At 37.7% G+C, this 17,843-nt stretch overlaps 1 protein-coding gene and 1 pseudogene across 1 annotated transcript in view; one reads left to right on the plus strand and one right to left on the minus strand.

Moving 5' to 3' along the window:
- The window catches only part of ZNF644 (zinc finger protein 644), a 125,391-nt gene extending 107,927 nt beyond the window's left edge, over positions 1 to 17,464 (minus strand). The window contains exons 1-2 of the mRNA XM_014459577.2: positions 16,824 to 17,464; positions 3,409 to 3,565 (exon numbers count right to left, since the gene is read on the minus strand). The gene's annotated coding sequence lies outside the window, so the exon portion shown is untranslated. The remainder of the gene's footprint in view (positions 1 to 3,408; positions 3,566 to 16,823) is intronic.
- LOC102419104 lies at positions 1,904 to 8,717 on the plus strand (annotated as a pseudogene).
- Positions 17,465 to 17,843: the final 379 nt, after the last annotated feature.

Below are 17,843 nucleotides of genomic sequence, written 5' to 3' on the forward strand. Positions count from 1 at the left end.
TCTCATCATTGATATTTCTACCTCTCTCTCCCTCTCCATTCCTCTCTGAAATCAATAAAAATATATATATATATTTTTTAAAAAGAGTGGCCTTGTGCAGTAGGGCACAGTGGCTCAGCCTCCCCAATCACCTGAGGTGGACACTCTTGGTGCACCCCTTTGTGGGCTGTGTGCAGAGTTTTGTTGTAGTTGAGCCTTGATTGCTATTGATGTCACTGGGAGGAATTGACCTCCAGGCCAATTGGCTGTGGGGTCTAGCTGCGACTACAATGGGAAAGCTGCTATGCAGGAGACACCCTTATGGAGGACTTGCTTCAGTGGGGCTTTGGTGCTCAGTGAATCTGCCCTTTGAGTGTGTCACTTATGGATGTGAAGAGTTGTAATCTGGTACTGTTTCACACTGACCACTGGTACACTGGCTCTTGGGTCTCCAGGGAGGTGCAAAGTGTGCCACTGCCTGAGGCCACCCAGCAGGAGCTACAGAGAGATCTGCAGATTCCTCCTCTTTGTATTGGGTTTGGAAGTGCCCAGACAAGGCCCAGCTGTGAAGCAAGGTAGGCTAGTGCTGGGGCCAGTGGCAGTTTTGGGGGCCTTTTATTTATAGGTTTGCAGCTCTGACCCAGCTGCAGCTTGTTTGATGGAGTTTTCGCCTGAGAAAGGACAGACCATTCATATGCAAAAGCTGTTGCACAGCTTGGGTGGGGTTGTAAATTGGGTAGGGCAAGGTCTCAGGGAATCTCTGGGTGGAGCAAACAGACATGGCTTCCAGTCAGCCCCGAACCGAGGAGGTCCAGGCAAGAGAACAATGACTGCGGCGAGCACCTCTGTCTGGAAGAAAGCTGCCCCAAGTTCCTGCCCCGATGCCAGACAGTCCAGTTTCTCCTTGTATGTGTCTGGGTCTCCCAGAGCCTCGCCCAGCACTGGAGCTCAGAGCCAGCGGGAGCTTGTAAATTCAGTTCAGTGCTGGCCTTTTAAGAGGAGCAGTTGTCTCCAGCAGCCTGTGTGTCACTCAGCCCCAGTCCGCACTGGTTTTTACAGTCCATAGTTCTTACTACCTGTAGGGACTTTTTTCCCCAGTTCTGGGACCTGGGGGTGGGGGTCTGGTGTGGGGCTGGGACTCCTCACTCCTCAGGGCAGCCTCCACAGAGGCAATCACCCTCCAGATTAAAAAAGCGGCACACCCAGGTCCCAGACCAGCCCGTCCCTTCTACCAGTCTCAGTGCACTTTCTTCTTCACCTCTTTAGTTGTAGTACTTCCACTCAGCCAGCTTTCCCATGGTTCTGTGTGGTAGTTGTTCTGTCTTTTAGTTGTAATTCTGAAGTGGTTGTGGGAGGCAGCAAGTACAGGCGTTTACCCATGCCGCCATCTTGGTTTTCTGGTTCCATTTTTCTTAATTTCCTTCATATTCTGTATTTCCAATTCTGTTATTTCATGTTCTAAATGTCTAAGAGCTCTTTGTTTTCTGAGGATTGGTTTTTCTTGTTTCAAAGATATAATTATCCCCTTCCAAATATATCAATAACTTTTTATATGTTTTTATTGTTGATCAATAATTTTTTTAATAAAGTTTTCTTCCTGAATAGTTTCTATTTCCTTCTTCTCTTTCACATAGAGATTATCCTAAAACATTTAATGATCCTTAATCTCATACGTTAAAATGAAACAAAAAAGTTGCTGCAATTTCTGTGTTTATAGGTGTCACTTTTGGATGATGAGTCTGGGCCATGTTATCATCACTTGGTCTTTTTCGCCCTGATCATAGGTTTGCTGTAACAGGATGAATCTTCCAATCTCATCTTCTGGAATTAGGAGCCTAACACCCAGTGTTCTCAGAACTAGAAGAAAGAGGCTGGGGGTGATTCCCATTTCAACATGTAAATTTCTATTCAATTATCTGTCAGTATGGCACCCTTAATCCAGCTGTACCCAGTGACAAGAACAGAGATCATCCCTTTGTATCAGAGAAGAAACCTGAAGAGACCCTTTCCTGGTAATATGTTACTTACTTGTTATTATAGACTTTTAGACAATTCTTTCAAGGTACCTGCAGCCACCAATACTGAAGCATCCCAGGACTACAGAGCACCAATTCTAGGACTTCCCCACTAATAAATTCAGTTTTCTCACATCTAAAAAGTTATTTACCACTTGTTGCTTTCTAGCTCCTAAAATTTTAGTTGTGATCAACTTTCCAGTTTTTTTTGCCCTTGACATCTATGCCTATTTTTTAAAAAAAGAAAATCAATTCTAGTAGAGATTTGATAGCAAAAAAAAGTAAATGGTTATTTAATCCACCATGTTTAAATGAATATTCATTCATCTATCAATTTTGATGTGTCATGTCCTCATTGTTATACATTTCTAAATAGTATGAAATTTAAGTTCAAATTCTAGTAAGACACAGAGGTTTTTGTTTTTTTAATCCTCACCAAAGGATATGTTTATTGATTTTCGAGGGGGGGGGGGGGAGTGGAGGGGGAAAGAGAAAAAAAAACATTGATGTGAGAAAAAAACATGATCGGTTGCCTTCCGCACACACCCCAACCATGCAGGTAGACTCATTGTGGCTTTAACATCTAGTTTTACTATACTGTAGTAAAAAAATACTGACCTATTCAATTATTCTTATTTAAAATTTCAAATTCTCATTGAAGCCCAAGACAGTTTCAAAAGAATTCACAGGAATTTGAGAAGAATGTGTATTCTCTATTGGAAACAAAGTTTGACATACTTCTATTAAATAAAGTATACTGCTATTCAAATCTTTATAGCCTTAATTTTTGTTTACTTAATTTATTAAATTCTGAGAGGTGAATTAAAGTCTCCTAAAAAAAACTAGTTTTACCAATTTCTCTAAAGAAACTACTTCATATGTTTTAATGCTATTTGTTTGAGTTTATCACACAAAAGTTTAAGCCTGATACTGTTTAGCAGTCCTAGTATTTTATTTAAAAAATGTTTTCCACTCAAAAGTTTTGCCCTAGAAAGGTTTTATCCTTTGCTTGATGTCAATGAAACTTGCAAGTTTTAGTATTATTTTTGCCATTCCCATATTTTCAATGTTTGTGTCATTCTGACCTAGATAAAACTCATAAAACCACACAGTAAGATTTTTAATTCAATTTGAAAAGGGGACGGAGGAAATCAATTACAGTTAAATTAAGAAAAAAACTATTGGAAAACTATAAGGTAGTCAAACTTGACAGGAAAATTGGTGAAGAGGGCTTGGAAAATAAGATGGATGCACCAAGAGTAGGTTGGGCAAGCAATACCACACTAAAGGACATCTACTTAGAATACCATTTGCATTACTGTTAATGGAACTGCCACCATTAAAACATTCACTCACATAGCACAAGAATATTGGTTACCCCAAAGCCACTGAAAGTTATCTCTATCTTCTCCACCTGTGTGAGCTGTTCCAACAGGATCAACGTATATGGAAGTCAACTTGGTTTCCTAGTCTCCATCCCTTTCAGTGCTCCCCCTCCTCAGGCATGAAGTGATTTTTCATTGCTTTTCAGATTGCAGAGACCCAAGGCAGCATACACAGGTGGGATCCATCTATTTCCAAGAAGTATGTAGCACAAATAGGTATAATCAGGAAACTATTTAAGAAAGAGGTTCAAGGCAGGGCTTTCACGAAAGCTTCCTATTATAATACCACTAGTTCATCAGAATAATCAGGGAACAGTAGATAGTTCTGCTGTCATCACTTCTCATCCGTACTGTCTATACAGAAACCCCAAATTTCCAAGATATGGATGAAATCTATTTTCCCAGTGGTAGTATGAGACAACCTATTCTTCTGCTTTAGCTGATTTGCTTCAACAGGTAACTTAGATGGAGTCAAATGTATCTATTTTACCATGTTATCAAAAACTTCACTAACTTATTTACTAACTGAAACCTATTAACTGAGAGAACGGTTAAAATGTAAACTTGTCATGAGCTCTGGCCACCGAGTAGCTCAGCTGGTTAGAGTATTATACTGATACTCCAAGGTTGCTGGTTCGATCCCCGGTCAGAGCACATACAAGAATCAACCAATGAATGCATAAGTAAGTGAAACAACAAATCGATGTTTCTCTCTCTCCTCTCTGTTCTAAAAGCTATAAATAAATAAATAAATAAATAAATAAATAAATAAATAAATAAATAAATTTCCATTGTGAACTTGTCATAATAAGACTAACATACTATCACCCAGGCCCCACTGGAAGGAGCATCATCCCCTACACCAAGAGGTTTGGGGTTTGATTCCCTATTAGGGCACATACCTAGGTTTTGGGTTTGATCCCCTGTCAGGGCACGTACAGGAGGCAGCCAATCAATGTTTCTCTCTCACATTGATATTTCTCTATAAAATCAATGCAAACATATTCTCAGGTAAGGACTTTTAAAAAAGGCCTAACATACTATTCTCAGAATGCTAAGACTCTATTAACTCCCAAACACTGTTGTATTTATTAACTCTAAAAAAGGCAGAAAAACATTCTTTAAGTTATATTACTCAAGTAACTTTTTCATATTGTTCTACATTTTCTATTTTAATAAATGTATTCATTATAAGGAATAGTATACAATTTAAAAACTTTGAAAATTCATTAAAAATAAATATCTTAAATAACAAATATAAAAAAATACTACAGCCCAGAGTATTATTAGGGAACTATATATTAGGGATTTTTCCCTCCTATAAAAGCTATGTGCTTTTAACTATTCCTAAATGTTAAAACAAGTAACTATTTTAAAACAAATTTAAATCTTGGTATACTCCAGATTACTAATTTTCTTATCACCCATTTGTCCACCAACTCTTATACCAATTAGAATGTCTCTGAAAACATGGCTAAAATGTACCACTATAACTCAAAACACAGAATTACAATAGAAGCTCTTTTTAGTATTCATCTCAAGTTTGTTTTTTTCTTAAGTCCAAAGCACTAGCAACTCAGAAAATACCACGATGGCATAACTTTCTGGGGTTTTAGTTAGTTTTCAAATCAAACTTGAAAAAAAATTCATCACTTTTTTATAGAACAAAGCAGATAGCCTCAATTAGTATTAATTACTTACTTGCAAACTGTATGACCAAGTAAATTTATTTTCAATACCAGAAGAAAATAAAATTGTTCCATTCTTATTTTAACTTTGCACTACATAAACTTAGGAGGCACGCATTTCACCTTCTTTACTTTAAAACTACCCGTCCTTATTTTTAAATATAAATCTCAAAATAATTACCTCTAACTGGCCTTTCTCACTTCAATCTTTTCCCCAATCATGTTATATCTGGCTGTTAATATTCTCATTTTTCTTCTTGTATTTCTGTTCAATGACCTTCAGTAGAACTCCTCATTTCTAATTTCTAATCCAAACTTCTTTAGATTCTCAGCTCAGGCCACACAATCTTATCAACTTTATTTTTCATTAAATTCATATAAAACACTTTACTTCAAGCAAGGAAAATATTTACACATTCCACAATTCCCAACATGCCTTTCCCCTTTTCTGATATTCCCTTCCCTCTCCATCAATCTAACAGACCACTTCTTCAAAATATAGATTAAAAGTTTTTTGCCAAAAAGCTTTATTAATTCAGTCTTACTACATACTATTCATATTATTTTATGCCAGCTCAGTAATTTAAATGTTTCATTTTAAGTGCTCTTCAAGTTGTCTTAGATCATGAGATCTTTTTTTTTTAAATATATTTTATTCATTTTTTACAGAGAGGAAGGGAGAGGGATAGAGAGTTAGAAACATCGATGAGAGAGAAACATCGACCAGCTGCCTCCTGCACACTCCCCACTGGGAATGTGCCCGCAACCAAGATACATGCCCTTGACCGGAATCGAACCTGGGACCTTTCAGTCCGCAGGCCGATGCTCTATCCACTGAGCCAAACCGGTTTGGCAGATCATGAGATCTTAAGAGCAGGAACCATATCCTTTGCTGTGTATAGCATTCCCATTCTTACCCCTTGTAAATGAATAATACCTAACTCAATTAAAACAAGAGAAAGTTAGAGAAAATACAACTAGATAAACAAGGTTTTTTTTTTCTGAATACAAAAACTAAATTCAAATATAACATTCATTTTTTTCAAAACACAGAAACATAGAACATACCCTTAAGTGTATTTTTTCTACACACAGAAGTCAACTCTTAATGCTATTAATAACATTCTAATTATTTTTAATTTTAAAATCTATCCGAAAAGGATATAAAGTCTTAATATTTTGTAGATAATAAACATACTTTTTCAAAGTCTAATCTAACCAATTTTTAAAAATACCTATTTTTATTGATTTCAGAGAGGAAAGGAGAGAGAGAAAAAGAAACATCAATGATGAGAGAGAATAATCGGATCAGCTGCCTCCTGCATGTCCCCAACTGGGGACTGAGCCGGCAACCCAGGCATGTGCCCTTCACCAGAATCAAACCTGGGACACTTCAGTCTTCAGGCCAACGCTCTATCCACTGAGCCAAACCAGCTAGGGCTAATCTAACCAATTTTGCTTTAGCCTTCTACACTTGTCAAATACAAAACCTATTAAGAAAAGCTGACAGATGCAGTTTTATTTCTTAAGACAACTATTTTTTAAGTTTATTTTAGATGGGAAAGGAGAGGGGGAGAGAGAGAAACATTGATGTGAGAGAGAAACATCCATCCCATCGGTTGCCACCCGCACAAACCCTAACTTGAATGGAGCCCAAAACCTGGGCATGTGCTCTGACTAGAAATTGTATTGATAACCTTCATTCAGTGCACAGGACAACACTTAACCAACTGAGCCAGCCAAGGCTCTTCAAGACAACTTTTAAAATTCTTGGAGCAAGAGTGTATTAGGCAAACTTATTACAAATTAAAAAAACAACTTCTTTATACATTTTTATTCATAACCTCAAAAGCATTCATAATTCAAGTGTTAATGAGAAAGTATTTTCATGTCCATTCTACATAATATACAAAACATCTATTCCTCCAAACTAGGCATACTAGAATGAAGACTCATATTTTCATTATGTACTTTTTAGAATTCTTTTTATAATACATATTACAGAAAAAAATCCTTCTCCCTAAAGTACCAATTGTTATACTACATACAATAAGACTTCTGCTGCTCTATCTTTATAAAAGACAATGCTGTAACCATTATTTCCATTTGAAAAATAAAACTGATTCAAGCACTAGAAGTTAAAATCATGACCAATAATCCCATTTCAGCCTTCGCCGGTTTGACTCATTGGATAGAGCATGGGCCTGCGGACTACAGGGTCCCAGGTTCGATTCAGGCTAAGGGCACATACCGAGGTTGTGGGCTCCATCCCCTGCAGTGGGGAGCTTGCAGGAGGCAGCCAATCAATGATTCTTTCTCATCATCAATGTTTCTATCTCTCTACCTCCCTTCCTCTCTGAAATCAATAAAAAATATATATTAAAAAAAATAAGTGGAACAACAAATTGATGTTTCTATCCCTCTCCCTCTCTAAAAATCAATCAATAAAAAAATTTTAAAAAAATAATTCCATTTCAGTTTGCATTTTATAAAGTGTCCTTCATGGATTTTAGTTTTTTGTGCAACTGTCCTTAAGGTAACATTCTAGTTCTTTACTCATAAAAGTGTCAAAATCTTTCTGGTTGAGACAGCCATTGCAGTAAATTGAGCTCCATAGAGACAATGCCAGGGCAAGTGTGAGCTGGCTGGGCACTGGGTGATTGTGCTTGCTGAGGAAAATTAATTAGGAGTAAAAATAAAAGGCGATCCTAAGAGGCCGAGCATCGTATGCTTTCTTTGTGCAAACTTGCTAAGAGGAACACAAGCAGCAGCACCCAGATGCTTCAGTCAACTTCTCAAAGTTTTCTAAGAAATGCTCAGAGAGATGGAAGACCATGTCTACTAACAAAGGAAAATTTGAAGACATGGCAAAGACGAACAAGGCCCGCTATGAGAGAGAAATGAAAACTTATATCCTTCCTAAAAGGGAAACAAAAAGAAATTCAAGGATCCCAATGCACCCAAGAGGTCTCCTTTAAACAAAGGAGAGCATCCCGGCCTACCCACTGGTTGCCGGGAAAGAAGCTGGGAAAGATGTGGAATAACACTGTTGCAGATGACAAGCAGCCTTATGAAAAGAAGGCTCCTAAGCTGAAGGAGAAATACAAAAAGGATATTGCTGCATATTGAGCTAAAGGAAAGCCTGAGTATCCATAAAGGGAGTTGTCAAGGCTGAAAAAAGCAAGAAAAAGAGGAGGAGGAAGATGAAGAGGAGATGATTAAGTTGGTTCTAGTGCATTTCTTCTTGTCTATACAGCATTTACAGAACTCACTCCTTTTAAAGAAAAAAATGGAAATGGTAGATTTGACTGTAGTGTCTTTTTGTATAGTTAACACACTACAGGATGTGTCTTTAGATAGCCCTGTCCTGGTGGTATTTTCAGTAGCCACTAACCTTCCCTGGTACAGTATGGGGGTCATAAATTGGCATGGAAATTTAAAGCAGGTTCTTCTAGGTGCACAGCACAAACTGGTTATTTATGGGGATGGTAGTTTATTCATCTTCAGTTGTCTCTGATACAGCTTATACAAAATAATTGTCGCTCTATTAACTGGGTATCACTCTGTAATTGCAAAAAAAAGTTGCAACTGCTTTGTTGACATTATGAATACTTCTAAGTAGATACAATTTTTTTTATTAAACAAAAAAATATTTCTGGTTGAGAGTGGATACTTACCTATAAACATATTATTTTATTCCTACCCCTACAATCACAATCAGAAATACTCAAATACCTTTTTAAGTAACCTGAAATGCCTAAAAGCTAACCTACATAATGCCTAGAAGCTACTTTAAAAAGTTTCCAAAAGGCATCTATATAAGGAGGCAATCCAAGACCTCCTCTACCTACTTCTTGGCTATAGGCCTAGAGAATATTGTAATAAAAGCAAGACAGACAACCATGTTATCTGTGTAAGCAATTTTAATTTCTATATTCTAAACAATTTTTTTAGTCATAAAGCTAACCTCTAAAGGGTTACTATTCATGAAATCTAAGAAACATCTCTCTCATCTTGACATAACCACACTGGAAAAAAACAGAAGGGTCATAGTACCAACAACCTATCATCTGATTTACATCCAAATTCATACAACAATGTCAAACAAAGACAGAAAAGAGGCAGATTGGGATTAATTCTCACTACCCTTAGAAAGAACAAAATATGCCATAAGCAAGTTCAAAAATAAGACAAACTTATTTATGGTGACAGAGGTCAGAATAGTGTTTCTTCTTTAAGGGGGAATTAATAGAAGGGAGCAAGAAGCACCTTTTTCTGTGCAGAAAATGTTACATCTTCATGGGAATAGAAGTTACCTGGTATATTTATATCAGTAGTTCCCAGCCTTTTTTTTTGGCCATGCTCTACCTAACCATCTCTAAAATCCTGATGCCCCCCCTTGTGACATATATAATTGAGTGAATATTAAATGAAAGTTGTACAAAACTTTCTATATCTGCACTATATGTGACTAGTAAGCATTTGAAATATAGCTAGTTTGAACTGAGATGTGTCATAAGAAACACACATCGATTCTGAATACTTGGTATAGGGGAAAAAATAGTAAAATATCTCAATCATGTTAACATTGAAATGTTTTGAATATAATGGGTTAAATAAAATACATTAATAGGATTAATTTTACCTGTTTCTTTTTATTTTTTAATGTGGCTACAGAAAATTTTAAACCATATTTGTAACATACAGTATTTCTTTTGGGTAGTGCTGACCTATACAATTTATAAATGCCCCACAAATTATCTTTTAGTGTATGTCATCCACCCAATGAGAGTGTAAAAACCAAATAAAGTTTTTTTTCTTTTAACAAATTAAAGTGTATTAAATTAGGAATTACTAATAGTAATTAAACAGGATTTAAGTGCCTATATAATTTTAATAACATTTTTAAAAGATTTTTTACGGGAAAGGTTAAGGCATTTCAAAGCATGAAAATATAAGAGAAGTTTTGTCTTCATATAGCTATAAATTGAAAATGTCATCTACATTTTACATATATCAAATTTTGAGTTAAATGTTGCACCAGAAAGGATAGTGTTATTAAAGCAATAGCATTTCTAATCCCAGAATATTAGTTCTGATAAAGCTAGATTATTTTTCATCCTACTCACTTAGTAAAAAAAAAAAACGGCAACTTCCATTTTGACCAATATCTCTATACCAAAGTCTAGCAACCAAAACAAAGAGCCTTTATATGGTGGTATGAATAAACAATGTGGGCAATAAGACACCACTTGAAATGAGAATAGGCGAAGAAAAAAAAGCTTTTATAATGTTAAGTTTTATAAGTAGGAGATAAAATTTACAAATTGCATTAATTAGGTTAAAACAGTGATTTCCAAAAGGTGTGCTGCGAAAGTGGGCCAAAATAATTTTTAAAACATCCTGACTATTGGGCACTAACCTATTTCCCCTTAGATTAAAAAAAAAAAAAAGACAATAGCCATTACAACAATAGCCATCTGGTATATATAAATGAATCAAAATTACATTATTTTTGTCAAATAGGCAAAAAAAAAATTTGTGTGTGTGTATGGCAGAGTTTTAGTAATCAGTTTGTGTGTGCCATGAGATGAAAAAGGTTGAAGATTGCTGGGTTTAAGGATAGACATATAGAAAGAAAGGACAAGACAAAATAAAGATCCCATCTGTAAAATCAAGACACGCCTAGATTTAAACTTGGCTGCTCTATTATTTATTATCTTTGTGACCTGAGTCTGAGTTTGTTTTCTTGCATATAAAGTAGAAATATATATACATCACAGTATTATTAAAAAGAACACAATAGATGGTTAATTAATGTCAGTCTTATCTCCCTTCCTTTAATACTAATGATTATACAGTGATGATCATAAGATTAGGGGTGAATTTCTCTCCCCCTTTCATTTTCCAAACTGCTGAAAATACTTTTTAAGCATATATGAAACTTCTATTATTTCCTATTCATACCTATCATGTGAACTTTAAATTACTTTTACTACTACAAATATAAATAACTTAAAATTTGTGACAGTGGTGGGAGGAGGTAGACAGTAGAAAAAAATTAAAGAGGAAAATAAGTTTATGACCATACTAGCCCAGATATACAAAGTATGGAGAGGAAAAATGCAAAAGGAAATGCTGTCTGAGAAAATTCCCCAATTCAGACTAAGCAATGAAAAGGATAGCATGTCTTACCCTGGCCAGTAGCAGAATGGTTAGAGCATTGGCCCACGGACCAAAGGGTCAAGGGCATGTACCTGGTGGTGGTCTGCTCCCCAGCGCCAGTCAGGGTGCATGCAGGAGGCAACCAATCAATCGATGTGTCACTCTCACATCGATGTTTCTCTCTCTCTCTCCCGCCCCCCTTCCCTTTCATCCTCTCTAAAAATCAATTGGAAAAAATATCCTTGGGGGAGAATTAAAAAAATAAGAAAAAATAGCATGCCTCTCCTCAACCTAACTACTGTTGAGGCTACTCTTTACTCTCATCCAGATGTACATTACTTAGAAATATACATAGCTACACAACCCTAGTCTCTCTACTATTGGTCACCACCATACTCATGGTCAACAATTTAAAGGATAAAGAAATTCAGGATGTTGTAACAAAGACAAACCAACACACTGGTTGGGAAATAATTTCACTAAAATGTACTCATTCCAAGAGCATTTATTCATCAGCTGATGGTCAAAAATGGTATGTGTTCCTGAAGTACTGAACAGCTAAAACTGGAGAAACCACACTGTGATACCTACCTCTGACTTCCTTTTTAACAACCTTGCCTTTGTAAATAGGAGTCCAAAACATTAGCAAAGGTATATAAATCCAAATCACCCAGGTAAAAAATTTCAAGTTACAGTAGAAAAATAATTAAACAATGATAATAATAACTACTTTTATTCTAAAAGATACTAGAAAGCTAAGTACTTTATATAAATTACTAGAGGCCCAGTGCACGAATTTGTGCACCAGTGGGGTGTCGGCCTGCAGGATCAAGCCAAAACCAACATCTCCTGAGGGGTCCCAGATTGCAAGAGGGCACAGGCCAGTCCGTCCAAGGGACCCCACTGGTGCACAATCAGGGCCAGGGAGAGACACAGGTTAGCCAGCTGGGGAGGGACTGCAGGAGGGCTCCAGGGTGTGTCCAGCCCATCTCACTCAGTCCCAATCAGCCGGACCCCAGAAGCAAGCTAACCTACTGGTCGGAGCATCAGAGCATCTGCCCCCTGGTGGTCAGTGCACGTCATAGCGAGCGGTTGAGTGGCCTTAGCATATCATGCTTTGATTGGTTGAACGGCCAACCGGTTGACCGGACACTTAGCATATTAGACTTTTATTATATAGGATGTACATGGTATTATCATTTACCATTACCATTTGCCTAGTGCTCATATAGCTAGATTTTAACCCCACCAATTTTACTTCAAGGCTTACACTTTTAAAGCTTATCTCATCCTGCCTCTTTATCCTATATAATAAAAGCCTAATATGCTAAGTGTCTGATCGGCTGTTCAACCAATCAAAGCATAATATGCTAATGATATGCTAAGGCCGCTCAATCACTCGCTATGACGTGCACCAGGGGGCAGACACTCCGACCAGTAGGTTAGATTGCTGCTGGGGTCCGGCCTGGAGCCCTCCCGCAGTCCCTCCCTGGCTGGCCAACCTCCCGCATCCTTCCCCCGCCCCGATCATGCACCAGTTGGGGTCCCTCGGCCTGGCCTGTGCCCTCTCGCAATCCGGGACCCCTCGGAGGATGTCAGGGAGCCAGTTTTGGCCCAATCCTGCAGGCCAGGCCAAGGGACCCCACTGGTGCACGAATTCGTGCATTGGGCCTCTAGTTTATACATAATTATAAATGCAACTATGACTTTCTGTATATATACACACACACCGTGTGTGTGTGTGTGTGTGTGTGTGTGTGTGTGTGTGTGTGTGTATTATTTGGTAAGTAGATAGTAAGCAACAGGCAATTAATTCCAACTTTGGCAAGGCTTTTATCCACCTTCACAAACCATTTAACAATTAGAAATCACTCCTCCCCAATAAATGGTGTTTTGAAAGTACTAGTTATATTTAACGTCTCCCTTGAGAAACTGATGAAAAAGATATGCATTAGGCTTTTGAGTAAAAGGATGAACAACATGAAAGGATAAAAATGTTAATCATGCCCAGAAAGTGTGGCTCAATGGTTGAGCATCCACCCATGAACTGGAAGGTCAAGGTCTGATTTGGGATGGGTTGCAGGCTCAATCCCCAGTAGGGGGCATGCAGGAGGCAACCAATCGCTGATTCTCTCTCATCGATGTTTCTCCCTCTTTCCCCCTCTTCCTTCCTCTCTGAAATCAATAAAAAAATGTTAATCACTTAAAAGTTTGATAAATAATTGATGAAACATAGGTAAATATGCTTTGTAAACTATAAATTACTTTCATCCTAATACTTTATTCGTTTTTCATTTTAAATTAACCTGTTTGACTCATAACCTTTAAGTTTCTGGACTTTGTACAAAAAGTCTTAGAAGCTGTATTTTCAACTTCAATGAATGATATATACATAGTAAAAGGCAATACCTAAAATCTGTATTTCTCTAACCAACTTCAATTGCACCAATCTAGACTAACAGACTAAAATTTCAAAGAACAAATAACATCTGTACTTTTCACAAAGTTCCTTACAAGATCACATTTCCCAGAATCCCAAGTGAAATGGGAAAGCCTACAGCTTGTAGACACAGAGTAGAACAAAAATTGATAGAGGGAGAATGTAAAGGAAATCCCATGGAAACACTAACCTTAATCCAATCTCATTTTCCCCCAGTCAAGAGAAGTTTGCACTGCTGCTGCTTCTGCCCTGACATGATCCTTCTCTCCCTCTTGAAAACCTCTGCTTTTCTCTTCCTGGAAAGTTATCTCACAGGACTCTTGTTTTTCTAGCTAATTGTCAAAGGATGTCCTAAATAATACTAATTTCCCATAATCACAATAAGAGTTCCCAGTAAATTCAAAGAAGACAGCAACTCTACAGTTCAACTTTGGCAGATCTAAGAAAAAAATTAAACGTTAGAGCGACTGAGGCCCTTGAGATAAAAACTTTTTCATAAAGGCACCATCTCCTGAATTGAATTTGGTGTTCTACCTTCTAGGTCTCAAATGATCTTTATGTATATATATATATATTTTTTTATAACAGGAAAAAGAAATATTTTAGCCAACCAGCAGGGTGAGCCAGTGCTAGAATCAGTTTGAGTATTCTCAATTCTCTCAGAATTCAATGGTGTAAATGGTTTGCACTTTAAAAACTAAGTCATCATATCTCATTAAGTAAGTTTTTAAGTTATTGTCACAAAAGTTCTCATTAATATAATAGTATCTAATTAACAAGTAATCGCAAACATACTTCCTCTAATAAACCTGAATTAAAAGACGCAGTATACTTCTAGAACTGCTTCAGTCAGTGCTACATCTCATTAATTTTGTGCAATATTTACAGATCCTCCACCTACAAAACAGACATTCTCATCCTGGCTGGGTGGGTCAGTTGGTTGGAGTATAGTCCCATACACCAAAAAGTTGTGGGTTTGATTCCCAGTCAAGGCACATACCTAGGTTGTGAGTTTGATCTCTAGTTGGGTTTGTAGAGGAAGCAGCTAATCGATGTTTCTCTATCACACTGATGTTTCTTTCTCTCTCTCTCCCTCACTTTAAGAAGAAAAGGGGGGGGGGCGACTCCTAAAATTAGTGTTCTATAAAATTAGGACTGGATAATTCAACATACCAATTTCTGAATTTGGTGCAAACTACAGTTGCTTTAAGATATGCCTGCAAACCAGTTATGGAAAACACATTCCTACAAGACTAAGACCCACTCTTTTCCTTTGGAATCACAATCTGAGAGTCTAAATAAGTAACCCTAAATGTGTATATGGAATGAGAGAAAGGTGAACTTGATGTTTTCTGACAACCAATTTCTCTAAATTTCAGGTATCATCCAATCACTTCTAGTGGAGTCTTTTCTCCTTCTACTATGAGTGTCTCAATTCAACCACAACCAAAACTCTCCCTCTTATAACCTGAATGACAAATTAAACTTGCAAAATATGTAAGGTTTGCAGGTGATGGAGTCATTTTATAATTACAAATAATCTGGGAGTATTGTTAATTATCACAAGACTAGTGTGTAATTAAACCCACTCACTTACATAGTGGTGAAAAATATAAAAATAGCTTATCAACTTTCTTAGAAAAGTCAATGATTTAAATGTACCTTAAATGACCATTAAAGCTTTAAAACCTCAACATGATTTAACTGTTTTTGTTAAATTTGATATCCAAAAAGTTAAATTGTGATATTTCACCATAAATGATTTTACTACTTGTTTAATTTCTGTCAGAATTTACAGATATACTACTCAGTAGTAATTAGTCTTAAGTTGTTTTTAAATAGGGCCAAAGTAGCAAGTCCATTACACAACTACAACCCTATTACAAAATGAAAGGCACTAGCACCATTGTTTTCAGCATGCATCTCATTTCTTAGGTAATAACTGGTAGTAATGACAGTTATCTCAAACTTTTCAAGAAGTCTACCAAGCTACCCGTTTTTTTTGTTTGTTTTTTAAATATATATTTTTATTGATTTCAGAGAGGAAGGAAGAGGGAGAGAGAAACATCAATGTTGAGAATCATTGATCAGCTGCCTCCTGCATGCCCCCAACTGGGGATCGAGCCCACAACCCGGGCATGTGCCCTTGACCAGATCGAATCTGGGACCCTTCAGTCCGCAGGCCGATGCTCTATCCACCTAGCCAAACCGGCTAGGGCTGTTTTTTAATTTATGGATCATAATTGCTTTTTGAAAACCCCCAATTAAAACACAATATTGCTGTGAAACTATCTGAAATGTCTGTTATTTTGTATTATATTGGTTTTAATGAAAATCACTTTAAAACCTAAGTCATTATATCTCATTAAATAAGTTATTATCACAGTTCTCATGAATATTACAGTATCTAACACATATTCTCAAACATACTCCCTTATTTTATTTAACCACTGTTAGTTGTAGACAGTCGCATTCTAATACCAGAAAACATAAGCAATGAAAAGAGCAATGGGGAAGAAGCTGAGAGAGAATATTCCATTATGCCAACTTAATCATCACTGGCCCTTAATATAGCATAAAAGAGAAGGTGAGACTAGTGTTCCTTGAGATTCCTTCCATTCTAAAACTATGATTCAGTAATACACTTGTCAATGTGTTAATATAAGTCCTATTCATTAATATAAGAAGAATGCTCTGTTAGGAAAAAAGCTAAAAGGGGGAAAATCTGGGGGGGAAAAACACACACACACGGAAAATGGAAGTTTTAGGTAAAGGTGGAAAGTCCAAATTTTAATTTGAACAGAGATCTCAAGTTAGTGATTGCAATGTGTTTAAGCATCCTTTCAATCATTTTAATTTGTTAATGTGATCTGGCCAAAACATTAGTCGTTTCCAAATTTTGTACTTCAAATATTAGTTATTATCAATACACAAAGTCATAAGTGCAGTATAACTTTAAGTCATGTTAGGAATTCTAAAATTTACAATACTATGATTTTAACAGCAATATACATATCATTTTATTAATATTAGTCAAGCCTTCATGTTTCACCTATTAAAATGTCTAAATTATAACTTTATAAAAACTGATTTTTTTCTTACCAAACCTACTAATGCAATATTGCAGCCATCAAGTTCCCTGGATACTTACATATGGCACTGAAGGCAAACAGCCAGATTCCTTTTTTTGAGCAATTTGAGTTGTCTATTTTTTGAAATGTTTTCTGACATATATAAAAAAAAAAAGCCTAAGCTACTGCAGAGAGGCAATATTCTATTAAAGCCAATCTAATCTACCATCAAGATGCAACAAGACTGGCATTAGTCGGGACTGGCCAGAAGAGACGTTGTTTTGTCATTTCTGTTGAAATGATTGATTTGTGTACAAAAGAGGACGATCATTCCTGGATCCCCTTGTTTGAGTTACTTCTTAATGACTTCTGAAGGAAGACATAAAACTTGCAGCCTACACCTAAGTTGTATACACCAGCTAAATGTATGTCAACATGACTGCGAACAGTTCAAGAAAAGTTTTCCACTAAAGGTGGCTCAATAAACCACGGATGGGTCCCGACACGAGAGCCGTCTGCGGAAGTCTGGCCACAAGAAGCCTTTAGCTCCGCCGACTCCCTCAGCTGCCCATCACCGAGAAGGGTGCGTGCGGGGCCCCGCACCTCCGGGCTCCCGGGAGGTCGAGCACACACCTGCTTCCCTCGGGCAGAGGGTAAGCTCCCGGGGACACAAAGCCAGGGGGTCAGACCTGGAGAAGCAAAAGGCTTGAGCGGACACCCACCGAGCTCTCTGCAAACCACGCACTGGGAGCGAATCTCTTGGCACTACTTCCCAGGCACCTACCGCAAAATCATACGAGATCTAGCCAAGAGAGGAATAGCGCTCTCGCCGCTCGTGAGCGAGGGAGTGCCAGCTTCTTGAACAGGCGGGGCGGGCGGAGCGCCAGCAGCCCCGCAGACGGGGGCCCGGTCCTGCCCTCGGACGCCCCCGTTACTCGGTGCCAGGCAATTGCGGACCGCCGGGCTCCCCGAAGCCCCCGGGCCCCGGCCAGATCGCGGCCCCTTCCCCCGACTGCTCACTGGCTGCTCGGCTTCATGTGACTAAAACAAAACCCCCAAGTCTAGTGCCCAGCTCAGCCCCTTTGTGTCCGCCACCCGGA

The sequence above is a fragment of the Myotis lucifugus genome, unplaced genomic scaffold (assembly GCF_000147115.1).
Source record: "Myotis lucifugus unplaced genomic scaffold, Myoluc2.0 scaffold_110, whole genome shotgun sequence".
NCBI lineage: Eukaryota > Metazoa > Chordata > Mammalia > Chiroptera > Vespertilionidae > Myotis > Myotis lucifugus.